The following is a 13,213-nucleotide window of genomic DNA, read 5'->3' on the forward strand; positions in this document are numbered from 1 at the left end:
GGAAGGAGGTGAGGGGGGGATTTCTGAACAAACATTTAAAATGCAAGATATCCTAGAACACAATTTGAAAAATTGGACTCAAATCAATCATGTATTGCATAGTCACAATGTTTAACAGGTGATATAGCTGAGGAACCATTTCTGCCGATACGTTACTGGCGACTCAAATCACCACTAGCGTCGGTGACGTAATTTACCAAAATGGCGGACACATTGGTGATAAAGTATGTTAATAGATTAGATCGCAATGAGCCTTATATGGCTATTTTGCTCCATTATCTGTTATATTTTTCCTTAATATCTATCGAGTTCATAAGTATCGTATTTGCACATCACACAGTCCAGGAAATGAAGCTCATAAAAGTGAAAAACCTTGCAATTTTTTCAAACAGAATCGATTTGCACAAAAATTTGGGATTAGACTAATTATACCCCCTACTTCAAAATCTATATTATGCCGAAGGGCGCTTTTTATTTTTTAGGGGTGAAAACTACCCCTAAAATCTAAAACTTAAAAAATTATATTTTAAAGCTAAATACGTGTCAAATTTAGTTTAAATTATTTTTACAATTATTTTTTTGTTCGGAAAATAATTTTTAGGCGTTTCAACCCATAATAATCAACCCTTATTGGGGGCTAGTGTAAAAAAAATTATTTACCCTATAAATATAAATTATTTATCACAATATTCTTATTCACTTTCTTACTCCTTTTATTATGTATTCACTTTTTTCTCTCATGATTTTAATCACAGCACTGAAAAGATATAACAATAGAATAAACAGAACAAACTTCGTCATGGTAACATAAACAAATAAATGTACATTTATGTAGACAAGTATATGCTGATTATGAGGAATGTTATGCTCTATATTGCGGATTTCGAATTTTTCGAAAATAAATTTGATTGGTACTTCAAACAAAGCTCCTTTATTTTTTATTTTAGAAAGTTCATTTAAATTGTATTTTGTAGGGTTTTTACTGACTACGAGGTCATGTGAATTAAATTTTTTTTGAGTCATTAATTTTGAAAGGGGAGGGATTTAAGGAGGAACCATCATTTCAAACATGCCCGAAAACCTCCCCCTATTTTCACATATGTTGTTGCTCATTATTTTTTCTATCGAATAGTGAAAAAATATTACTATGTCATCGGCCATCTAAAAAAGATTTATGGATTTGAAAATGACGGATTTCCACCTTGAAATACATTGTCTTTATGGAAGAATGATGACCTTCCCTTTTAAAACATTTTTTATCTCAAATTTGGCCCGAAATATATCGTTGAAAAATTAGCACAGCATAGAATAGACCACGATGCCCAATATATGTATTTTTTTAGAAGGGGTTACCGATATGTTAGCGCCAGTATTTAAGTTTAAAGAACATACTTCCGGTTTTCTGCAGAGTGAGCAGCCATTATGCTGCGGAGGTAGTGGCAACGTTGCAAAGCATACGGAGGTTAAATATGAAGAGCGATATTGCACCTGTCGACTGCTGCATAATTCCAGTGAACTGGATTTTTCGGTGTCATTTTTCTGAGAATTCATTAAACTAATATTCAGTTCATCTCGAAACGTGCTTTACACCGAAATATGTAGTAATTTATCAGTGCTGGTTGTTTAAGTAATTCCTATATGCACCTAAATTTTATTAAACATGCGAATAATCATGACCGGAATACAATTCATCCCTTGAAATTGTAAGCGTATCGCTTCAAAAGCGAAAATGATAGAATTTATTGAGATTTGCGATAGTTTATCTGTTCTTCTGAATAGTACTTCAAATTGTTTTACGTTTATTTCTAAAAATATACATCGTTTTCAACTTGCAGAAATTACTTATTTAAATAGAAGTTCATTATCTAGCACATTATGTATTTAATCATCTATTTAATTGATATTAAAAGTCTAGAATAAGGTCTACAGGTAAATGAAAGTACTGTGGCATCCCACCCCCGACTCGCCCGGATACCACAATAGAACCGGGGGGAGACGTCGCACAAAAATAAAAAGAAATATACAAATCCGCGAAGATCCCTCCCGCATGGGACCTACGGGACAAAACAATGCCACTCACTTCTCGTAATTCACATAAAATAAAGAAAATATTCCCCTTCTGTGAAGATGATTGCGGGTGGGGGGTTCCCGATTCAAACTGATGGGTGACGTTCGGGCGCTGATGCACTCGTCCAACACGCATTTACGGGAAGGAAATCAGACGGGGCGAAAGGAAGGACGAAGGATATTTTCAATGGGGTGACCCGTGAAGGAAATCAGAACAAAAACACTCTCTCAAACACTTTCAATTAAACAAAATATAATTCACAAAAATAATGTTGCATATGACAAAAACAAAAGGAACCCTCTTATATGCTAATGAAATATGAATTGGTGAAAGCCACTTATGAAACATCAATGATAAATAAATAAAAAAAAACAACAACAATACAACTTGGTTTCTAGATGAAAATCAATATAGAAAATGATGACAACGGAGTAAAGTTCGGTGGTGAACACGTAAATATGATACAAATTCAATGATTTCTTGACTGGGGAGGTAAATGATAGTCCATCCCGACGAATGTAAATTTGGGTGCGAACTTTAATTGTACTTTGTGATTAATTTCACTTTCACTAATGTAACGGGTGCGTTCCGTGACTGTTTGTCTAAACACGGCTTGGCAGGAGACACGAGGGGGCTTTTTGGGGGGGGGGGGGGGATAGCTGCAATCTTACTTTATCGTTGTCCGAGTTTGGACCAGGTTGGATCCAACAAACTCTCGTTCCATTTACTGCACTCCTTTCTCCCTTGTTGGAGGAAGCTGCATCCGGAACGGAGGTAATACGTCCTCTTCAGCTGGTCCTTTGCTCCTTCGGACAGGGGGGGATTCTTCTTTCAGATCAATCTTTCTGAAATGATGTTTGGGCCCCTTGTCTCCTATGCCGTGCATCGCACTCAGATTTTGGGCACAGGCTCCGCCCGACAGTCACTTAAGAATTCTCTGGTTTCTCTTACGCGCACCACCTTTTATTATCCCTCAACTTGGGGTGGGGGTAAAGCACAATGAACAAAAAAGGGGGGAGTAACACGCCATTCACTCAGGAAAAACCCGAGCTCCCTTCCTCCCACACACACACACTCACACACAACCATACAAAAATCGGCGAAAACACATTCATCCCCTCTTACTCATCCACGCCTTCCTCCACGGGCCATGGTCTGGGGGTGGGGTTTTGGGAAAGGTCGTGGAAAGAGCGGGTAAACTGATAGGGAAGAAAATGCGCCGAGTAGAAATGCACTGTAATGGGGCTTGAACCATTACAGTACTGATGAATGAAGGTACCACGATACAAGCATATTGCTGTTGGGTACCGACTATATAGTATTTAGAAATACAACTTCGCGAACGTACTAATTAATCGAATATTCACCCATGCAATTCTTCGAAAGTATAAAATAGAATAGAAAAGAGTACTTTTTTCACTGTCCAAACAATTTACTTTGATACGTTTATCAAAGGTCCAATTTAGCATAATTTGAAGAAACAACAGTAAATACCTCTACCTATTTATGATGTCATTGCAGGAGGATGAAAATTAGGATACATTCTTGAACAATCGATGACAGCTGACCTAAGTGAGTCCGTAGAAGCTGCAATGCCAGCCTTCCAAATTCACTGAAACTTCGGCACTAGGAACAATTATTATTTAATTATCCTTATACTAATGATTCGAATTACATTTGGGTTATAAATGAAACATTAGTTTCTAATTTTCACTAATCAACTCCTTATTAATAGTATGGATGAGGATATTGAATGGAAAATCTACAAATAAATAAACATTAAAGAACTTTGTGTCAGTCATACGACAGGGACTTTAATCTTCTTAAATCAAGACATAAGCATTGATTATTTAAACAATTATGGACACTTTATGTTGAGAAATATTGCAAAAATTCCTTAAGAAATTAAAAATGCACGTCGACGATTCGGTATCCTTCAACAGATGCACTCGTTGGAATCGCTTCGATGGAATTGATGGGTTCACTTTCGGCCACATTTCGTTTTCTCAAATAATCCAAGCTCTTACCTTCAACTTCAGACACAAAGGCTATAGCGGGATAAGATGGTAAAATCTGCACTAGGCTGGATTCTTATTTGGGATTATGCACTCGAAAGTAATTATTTAGAAACCCCTTCAGCGAAATTTTTAGATGCCTAGGTGGTCTCACGGTCCTTTTATCGTAAAAAACGTGTTTTTTCGAAAATCATTTTTCCTGAGCGATGCTTTGCTTTAAAAAATCTGAAAAAAATCATGAAAGTATACTTTAATGTCCAAATACACCCTGATTTTTTTCATACTTTTTGGGTCAAAATTGAGTTTATGAAAAATATTTTAATTTTTTCATGAATTTTTAGGTTATGTTAGTAATATTTGGCAAACTTTTAAAAAATCATTTTTTGTGTATTTTTTATTGTTCTTTTGAATGGCCGTGTTAGATTTGCCATTTTTACTCCGGAAAATCCTCAAAATTTGAAAAAACCCAATTTTTGGTGTTTTTCCCCCATACTTTTTAGCAGATAAACTCTACCGCATGTCAATTAATAACGATTTTTTAAATTATATTTTCGTTTTTTTACATGATTGGATCAGGTTTGCCGTTTGAGCTTTAAAGAAAATATAGCCCTGCGTCTTAGTGAGCTCCCTGAATACATGCTGCACGGTATACAACTGCTATGTATAATCTCTAAAATGATAAAAGGGAAAATATTAAAAATTAAATATTAACTATGCTTAATTAGCATCATTTTATTGGATTTTGAAATTTTATCGAATTCGTATTACAATTGTGGTAGATGCCGCATACTTTAACAGCTGATCAATGCGTATTTCAGCGTTTTAAAGGGGGACTTGGAGTCTTTGTAAAGATTATTTTGTTAAGATTATTTGAATGTGTTTGGGAGGATAATACAGAACTATTGGGGAATTGATGAGATATATTGTTGTAATGGCACGCTGGGGATATTGTTTAATTACGTATGCTGGATTGTTGCGAGGAGTGTGAAGTTTCGCTGAGGGAAATGTATTGTTGACAGTCGTCACTCGAGAAATGAACTTATCGGTGTTATTATCGGTGTGCGCGAGTGTACTGAATACGGCGAGTTATAACTGTGAGTGTGCGGAACTCTTAGTGAACTGAATTCTTTGTGAACTGACCTGTGAGCCAACTGAACTGTGAGTGGTGGAACTGTGCGTGTGCAAAAGGTGAGACTTTAGTACTTACGGTAGTTGTCTGTCTGTATATCTGCTATGCTTTGGGGGTTTCGGAATAAAAATGTTTGTTTTAACTATTGCGAATGAAATCAGATTTAATTATTTTGCAATTAATATATACTGTCAGTATCTAACTTGATAAATAATTCTGAAAGAATTTTTGCTGGTCTAATAATTTTTGACTTATACCTTGCATTACTAAGGTAATAAATAACTGCGGCTATGTGAGAACATGACCCTACAGTTCTTAATCCATTGGCACAGTCACAAGCATGGTGCAAAATTCCATTGTACCCCATTGAATTAGGCTTGTATTCGACATAACATTTGTAGGTCTTACTATTAATGTGTCTTGACCTAACGAAAACTTTAATGATGCTAGGTTTCATCCTAATATACTCCAAATTAATGCTATCATTTTCATCCATTAACTCAGCTAAGTAGCAAATGGCTTGACCTAACTGATAGGTCCCTGAAAAAAATATTTTGAGGTCCCTCTCAGTCATCTCTGGAAAATCTTCCACTTCTTCAGAAGTTAGTTTTACCGCAGAAGTGGGCCGCCTTGACCATCTAGCTGTCTCAGCTTCTACTGCTAAAGTATTTTCGTTAGATTTAGAATCAAGCATTCTTTGAATTATTAAATCCTGCAATCCATCCTCATCTTTATCACAATTTAAGCGTTTGCCAAAAGTATTATTAAGGAAACCTGCAATTTTAGCGTATGAACCCACTTTTGGTAAGAGCTTATTGTCCAATTGCTGGTGAAGGAGCTTATATTTTTTGCTAAGAATGCCGTGAATTGCCTCAACGACCCATCTAAGTTTTGTGACGAAGCGAGATTCATTGGATTCAATCGCACTTAAATTAGATCTTTTTCCTTTTCAGGCAGGCATTAGAACCTTGAATCCGAGAATTTCTAGGAAGGGTACCACATCCCTAAAACCTCTGTCCACAATGCAAATATCACCTTCCTTCATGATAGTTCTTATTCCAACTGGATCATTCATTACTTTACGCATTATAGTTGCGTCATTTTCGGTGGCTAGAAAAGGACCAGGAAGATCTACCATGAATCCGTCAGTTGTACAAATAGTGAACGGTTTTAAGAGTGGATATCTCTTCTGACCAGAGTATGACCTGCGTTGGTAATCATTATTTTTACTCTTTTGATGACGTAAATATGTCCCATCAAAAATCAAAGCAAGTTCATCTTTTAAATTATAAAGTTTTTTTGCATAAACTACATAGCCGCAGTTATTTATTACCTTAGTAATGCAAGGTATAAGTCAAAAATTATTAGACCAGCAAAAATTCTTTCAGAATTATTTATCAAGTTAGATACTGACAGTATATATTAATTGCAAAATAATTAAATCTGATTTCATTCGCAATAGTTAAAACAAACATTTTTATTCCGAAACCCCCAAGGCATAGCAGATATACAGACAGACAACTACCGTAAGTACTAAAGTCTCACCTTTTGCACACGCACAGTTCCACCACTCACAGTTCAGTTGGCTCACAGGTCAGTTCACAAAGAATTCAGTTCACTAAGAGTTCCGCACACTCACAGTTATAACTCGCCGTATTCAGTACACTCGCGCACACCGATAATAACACCGATAAGTTCATTTCTCGAGTGACGACTGTCAACAATACATTTCCCTCAGCGAAACTTCACACTCCTCGCAACAATCCAGCATACGTAATTAAACAATATCCCCAGCATGCCATTACAACAATATATCTCATCAATTCCCCAATAGTTCTGTATTATCCTCCCAAACACATTCAAATAATCTTAACAAAATAATCTTTACAAAGACTCCAAGTCCCCCTTTAAAACGCTGAAATACGCATTGATCAGCTGTTAAAGTATGCGGCATCTACCACAATTGTAATACGAATTCGATAAAATTTCAAAATCCAATAAAATGATGCTAATTAAGCATAGTTAATATTTAATTTTTAATATTTTCCCTTTTATCATTTTAGAGATTATACATAGCAGTTGTATACCGTGCAGCATGTATTCAGGGAGCTCACTAAGACGCAGGGCTATATTTTCTTTAAAGCTCAAACGGCAAACCTGATCCAATCATGTAAAAAAACGAAAATATAATTTAAAAAATCATTATTAATTGACATGCGGTAGAGTTTATCTGCTAAAAAGTATGGGGAAAAACACCAAAAATTGGGTTTTTTCAAATTTTGAGGATTTTCCGGAGTAAAAATGGCAAATCTAACACGGCCATTCAAAAGAACAATAAAAAATACACAAAAAATGATTTTTTAAAAGTTTGCCAAATATTACTAACATAACCTAAAAATTCATGAAAAAATTAAAATATTTTTCATAAACTCAATTTTGACCCAAAAAGTATGAAAAAAATCAGGGTGTATTTGGACATTAAAGTATACTTTCATGATTTTTTTCAGATTTTTTAAAGCAAAGCATCGCTCAGGAAAAATGATTTTCGAAAAAACACGTTTTTTACGATAAAAGGACCGTGAGACCACCTAGGCATCTAAAAATTTCGCTGAAGGGGTTTCTAAATAATTACTTTCGAGTGCATAATCCCAAATAAGAATCCAGCCTAGTGCAGATTTTACCATCTTATCCCGCTATAGCCTTTGCCTTTAAATCGGCATAATGAAGCCATCACTTCAGCCCAAAGGTATATTTAATAACTCAAGGCTAATTTAAGTGGATAATAAAACGAGTAACATTGTCACAATGCAACGTAAGTCTACGAGGTAAAGTAAATAAACAAAGGTGCTCAACCCGTGTGAAACTATGATATGTTGGCACCGTTGTCGAGTTGGTGATCAGCAATTATAAATAAACCATTTTTCCAAATTAGGTTGAAATTAACAGAGCAAAAGGTCTCACTAGTTAAGTTCATTTTATTCATCACAAATGATATAGTTATAAAGCTTTACTGTATTTCCCGAGAAAGTATTTAAATTCTTCCAATACCTAAGAGTCAATATAACAGCCATTCTTCATATCACAGTATTATTCCATTTTTAGTCAAAATCATGCATTGCACAGCTATTTTGATTGATTTAGCATTACTTTTAATTTTTATGAATGACAAATTTAGCGATTATGACTCGTTTTTATCGAGTTTATCTAACTAATGAAAGCAGTATTTCGAAGCGCAGGTTCCTCCTTAATGGTCTAAATAAGGTGGAGCTCCCTTGGAAATAGAGGTTTTAATTATCAATATCTCACCAAATATTTATTGTATAGAAAATTAAAACACACCAAAATATTTGAAAATAAAGAAGCTACAATTTATTACTCTAGCATTTTTTTCATATATCCAGTTTTTTTTGGAGTTATTTTGAAAAAAGAGCATTTTTAACGAAATTGTAGAAAATGACTTCTCACTTTTTCCTCCAATTTTTTCAAAATTTAGAATTGTAAATTTAAAAAACTTCTAGGATCAATTAACAATAATTAAATAAAGAGAAATTCTGAAGGGCATTGATCAATTTTGACTAGTGTGGTAATAAGGAGTTGTTTTCACTGATTTTTTCGTAGAAAAAAGTAGGAACTGATCTTATTTTTAATCATAACTCGCTCAAATTTCATGATAAAATTTTTTTTTCTCATTTTAAGAAAGTTTTTAAAAAACACTTTCAAACAGATTGCGTAAGTTTTCCTCGAAAAATACATTTTTCCCGCTTTTCGGTATTGAATCTTTCAAATTTAGCGTATGACCAACAATAGATAACCATCAACAAGTTGTAGCTCGGTCCGAATTGGTCATAAAGGAAATATAAAATAAGATTTTTATTTACTTTTCAACAAGCTACAGTTTTTTAATTAATGATTTCCTAATAAAATGAATACTTTTCAAGTTATTTCCCTATAATCGATTAAAATCGTTGATTTTTCCGTCAAAAAAGTGTTAGTTTCAATCATGAATAACTCAAAAAATATTTATTTGACAAAAAAAATGGAACAAACATTTTATTCTTAGAATTTGCTTTTCTATCGATTACTGTGGTCCAAATATAATTAAAAATTTCCACCCCCGAGATGGGGTGGAAACCACCCCCAGGGTAAAAGCGCCCGTCGGCATGATATAGATTTTGGTTCTTGGTATATTCCCTACTTATTGTGAAAGTTTTAAGAAAATCGATTCAGTTTGAAAAAATTGCAAGCCAAAATGCTTCATTTCCTGGACTAACAGTACAAAGGATTTTCCGTATGTAGTGCACTTTTTCATTCAATATACCGTGGAACTTGGTTAGTACGTTCCTCGTTAGTACGTTTTCCTCCTTAGTACGGCAATTTCTCTCAGTCCCGGTACAATCCAAACAAAATACAGGTAAAGTATTTGGTTAGTACGTTTGAAAAAATTGCACTTTCCTGGTTAGTATGCTCAATTGCTTGCCGTGATGCAACCCGCAATTCGTTCTCTAGTATCTTCTTAAGGGTCGTAAACCTTCGAATTCATGATTTAATTTATTATTACTAGCCATTAACATTCTTGCATTCATTCCACATCTCTTTCTTCGACCGTGATTTATCCAAATGCATTTCTCAATTCTTATGACGTGATGAATAATAAAATTCGGCCATTTATCAGGAATGTCTCACTATGCAAATTTGCAGCCAATGAGAAGCCCCAATTTTCCCCACCCCGAGCTCCTCACCTTCTGTTGCCTCTGGAGTGCCCACTGCGCACAAATTTCATGAGTGGGCAATGGGGAAGTTGCATGAATTTTTTTCATCAAAATAATATATGATTCTTATAGCAATTTTCACCAGGAATCCATTTTCACCAATCAAACATCCCGTAAAACATTGATTTTATCATGAAATTCATTTGAAACAGTGAAATGCGTCTGCAAACGCGAAGTTAGCTCTGATTGTTGGTGACGTCATTTCTCCCTACAGCGTTTTCGTTTTGCATGTACGGCCGCAGAAGCTACAATGAAGCAGTCGTTGAGTAAGTAAATATTTCGGTATTTTTTTAATCCGTCTTTTCTCTCGGACATTTTATGACGTTATTTAGTCACGTCAAGTATATTTTATCCATTTTCTGTATTCGTAGAACAAGAATATATCGAATATATGCGAAATGGAAGACAGTTTCGTGAAAAGGCTGTTGCGATAATCTCCCAGAGGTGAATTCCATAATGATGGCATTATATTTTAAAAGTAACCCAGACTTTTTGGCTGCAGAATTTAGAGAAGTGAAGGCTTCGCGGTAAGGTTTTCTAGTTTATTATGGCATTACTGGACCAGCTTTTACGAATACAGTAGTAGCTACTCGGCCTCCGTTGAAAATTTCTGCATGAAATGTTGATGCATCTAGTGAGTGCAAATATAGTTTATATGGTACAAGTTTTGATTTTTTGCTTTCTGTATGATATCAGCTTTTTGATTCAGTATGTTGTGAAATGCTTTCTGTGCACAGATTTAAGGTAATCTTTCTGTACACATTATACACATCATACTATGGACAGTTTTAAGAAGTGTTCTGTATGCATACTGTCTGAAGTGTGTACAGGTTTTGACAGGTTATGTACTTTTGGAGCTGCTTTTATAGTGGCTGCTTAACGATAGGCATAAGCATAAGATAATACAGCTTTTAATGTTAGCTATGAAACTTCTATTAGATACCTACAAAATAATTATATGCTATTTAGCAAACGCATGACAAAATTCAATCATTTATGTTAAATAGTACTAGGTGCGCAACTAATCTCTCGCTGTTTTTTAAATGAAAAATACATCTCTATTTAAAAAAGGTTATAAATGAATCATTCAAAGTATTTTTCGTCGCTTCCTAAAACATTTCCCCATCATTGATGCAGAGCCCTAATATCGTTATGGTAGAGGTGATTGTCTTTTAAAGCTATCCTCTAATCCTGCTTTTTTGCACCAAACGGTTGTCAATGCAGGAATGAAGGACAAGCAACTTGTATTCCCTAACCTTTCTTATTACTCTCTCCACATGGGTCCTAAAGCTTTCTATTTGCTTAGTTAGCTTAACTTCATCTTGAGAGCTCTCTACATTCTTGGAAACTCTTGGTGGTCTAATTAACTCTCAAATTTTACCACTGAATGAGTGAACAGTTAGTTTGAACGCGCGATCTACTTTTACCCCACAGCCTTTTAGAATTTGCTCAAGAAATCCAGTCTATGCGAATGACACTATCTATTGCCCGGCCACCATTACCCCTCGAAATGAAATTTTCTAAAGAAGAATCATATGATTTATTTTTTTTATTGAGTTTAGATAGAAATATTTGAGCTATAAACAATTCATTGATTTTAAAGTAATGTTAAAAATGATTCCTTTTGAAATAATTGCGTTTGAATAAACATTATTTTAATTTTTCTTCACTATCAGCAGTATAATGCACTAATTAGTACTGTAAAAAAAACGGATTTAGAGTTTCCTTCGCAATTCACTTTTTTACTTTATACCTATCGCAGCGCAAATTGGGTTACCTGGTTTTTCAATGCCTATTTCTAAACAATCAACAGTTGACTCTACATGCGAATTGTGAGCAGGAAAGGGAATTGGCATATTAAGCAACATCTTATTTTTGTCAACCCAAAAAAACTAGATTATTCAAAAGAGTAGCCACCGGAATAATGGAAGCAGAGAAATATCGTGCCGCTGTCGAGGGTGAGACATTGAGATCTTCTAGGCTACAATAGTGAAGGATTTGTTGAGTCTAATTTTCCTGAACATAGTAATAACAGGTAACCCAGTATTTCCTGATAGCATATTGACATTAAAATAATTTTCACAATCTACTTTTAAATACAATGCTGCCTTTTTTCCAAGAAAAACACAATGTACTTGACCCTTTGGCTACATATCTCCCTGCCTGATTCCATGTCAGTCACTTATCATATTCATAGGAGAAGTAGCAGCATTGGCGGAAACAGGTTTCTTTTCTGAACACCAACAATTTTTGATTCTGGTTTCAATTGGCATGACTTTTCCTGACGTCGACTATCCACCACTTCCTCAGGTTGTATTTACTCCTATGGCTCTAAGTCAGTTGATTGGAGGAGGTAGTGATTATGCATCAGTGAGTTTCTTACTAATTATACACTGCAAATATGGTTTCGAGGGAGTTCAGTTGGAATACTATGCATGTGAATCAATTGATTTAGGAGAGAGGGAGGATAGCCTACTGTATGCACCCTTTAAGTATTCTTATCATGATTAATCATTGACGAATTCAAAACATACAATAATTATAAGACATCGGGTACTACGAGGGCCGTCAACCTAAGATAACTCAGCAAAAACAGCATGCAAGCGACAGGCGGGTACTGCGCGAACAGGGCAACTGCACGTCCTCCGCACCACACGCTCAAGCCATTTCTCAGCATAATTCTGTCGTAATTACTTAAGGTAAAGTGATCTTCACGAACAAATCCCGTCGTTTTCGTCGACAGATCGTTCTTCCTCTTCATCGCCTTAACCCACTTCTTTCTTCTCGCTTTACTATTCGACATAAGGACGAATATTTTATTAGAATTTTGAGATGTATTTGAACACATAGGCACCACGCAATATTTATTATTCGATATTATAAACAGCACTTCACATAGGTAAACATACCGTCTTCCTGGAGTACATATACCGCAACAATCTCGAAGCTCCATGCCTCGGACTTTAGCAACTCTGTTTGGGGAGAAATGACGTCACTCCTCTTGGACACACTACTTTCGTTCGCACCCCCCACTCCTCCACTTTGACCTTTAATATCTTGAAAACTAACGCTAGTATTGAAATTTCCCCCGGTAGATATTCTTTCCTAGAGGTTTACTACATTTTGACAGAGTTTTCAAAAAATGTGAAAATTCCCCATTGCACGAGTTATCATGATAAGGCTATGGAAGCACTGCATTGCTTCTTTTTCCAAGGAACAGTAGAAATAATTG

The 13,213-nt window shown here is 35.2% G+C and overlaps 1 protein-coding gene across 4 annotated transcripts in view; it reads right to left on the reverse strand.

The window, feature by feature from the left end:
* LOC124164342 (protein kintoun) overlaps positions 1-13,213 on the reverse strand; it is a 103,409-nt gene that overhangs the window by 41,521 nt on the left and 48,675 nt on the right. The window lies entirely within an intron of this gene.

The sequence above is a fragment of the Ischnura elegans genome, chromosome 8 (genome assembly GCF_921293095.1).
Source record: "Ischnura elegans chromosome 8, ioIscEleg1.1, whole genome shotgun sequence".
Taxonomy (NCBI): domain Eukaryota; kingdom Metazoa; phylum Arthropoda; class Insecta; order Odonata; family Coenagrionidae; genus Ischnura; species Ischnura elegans.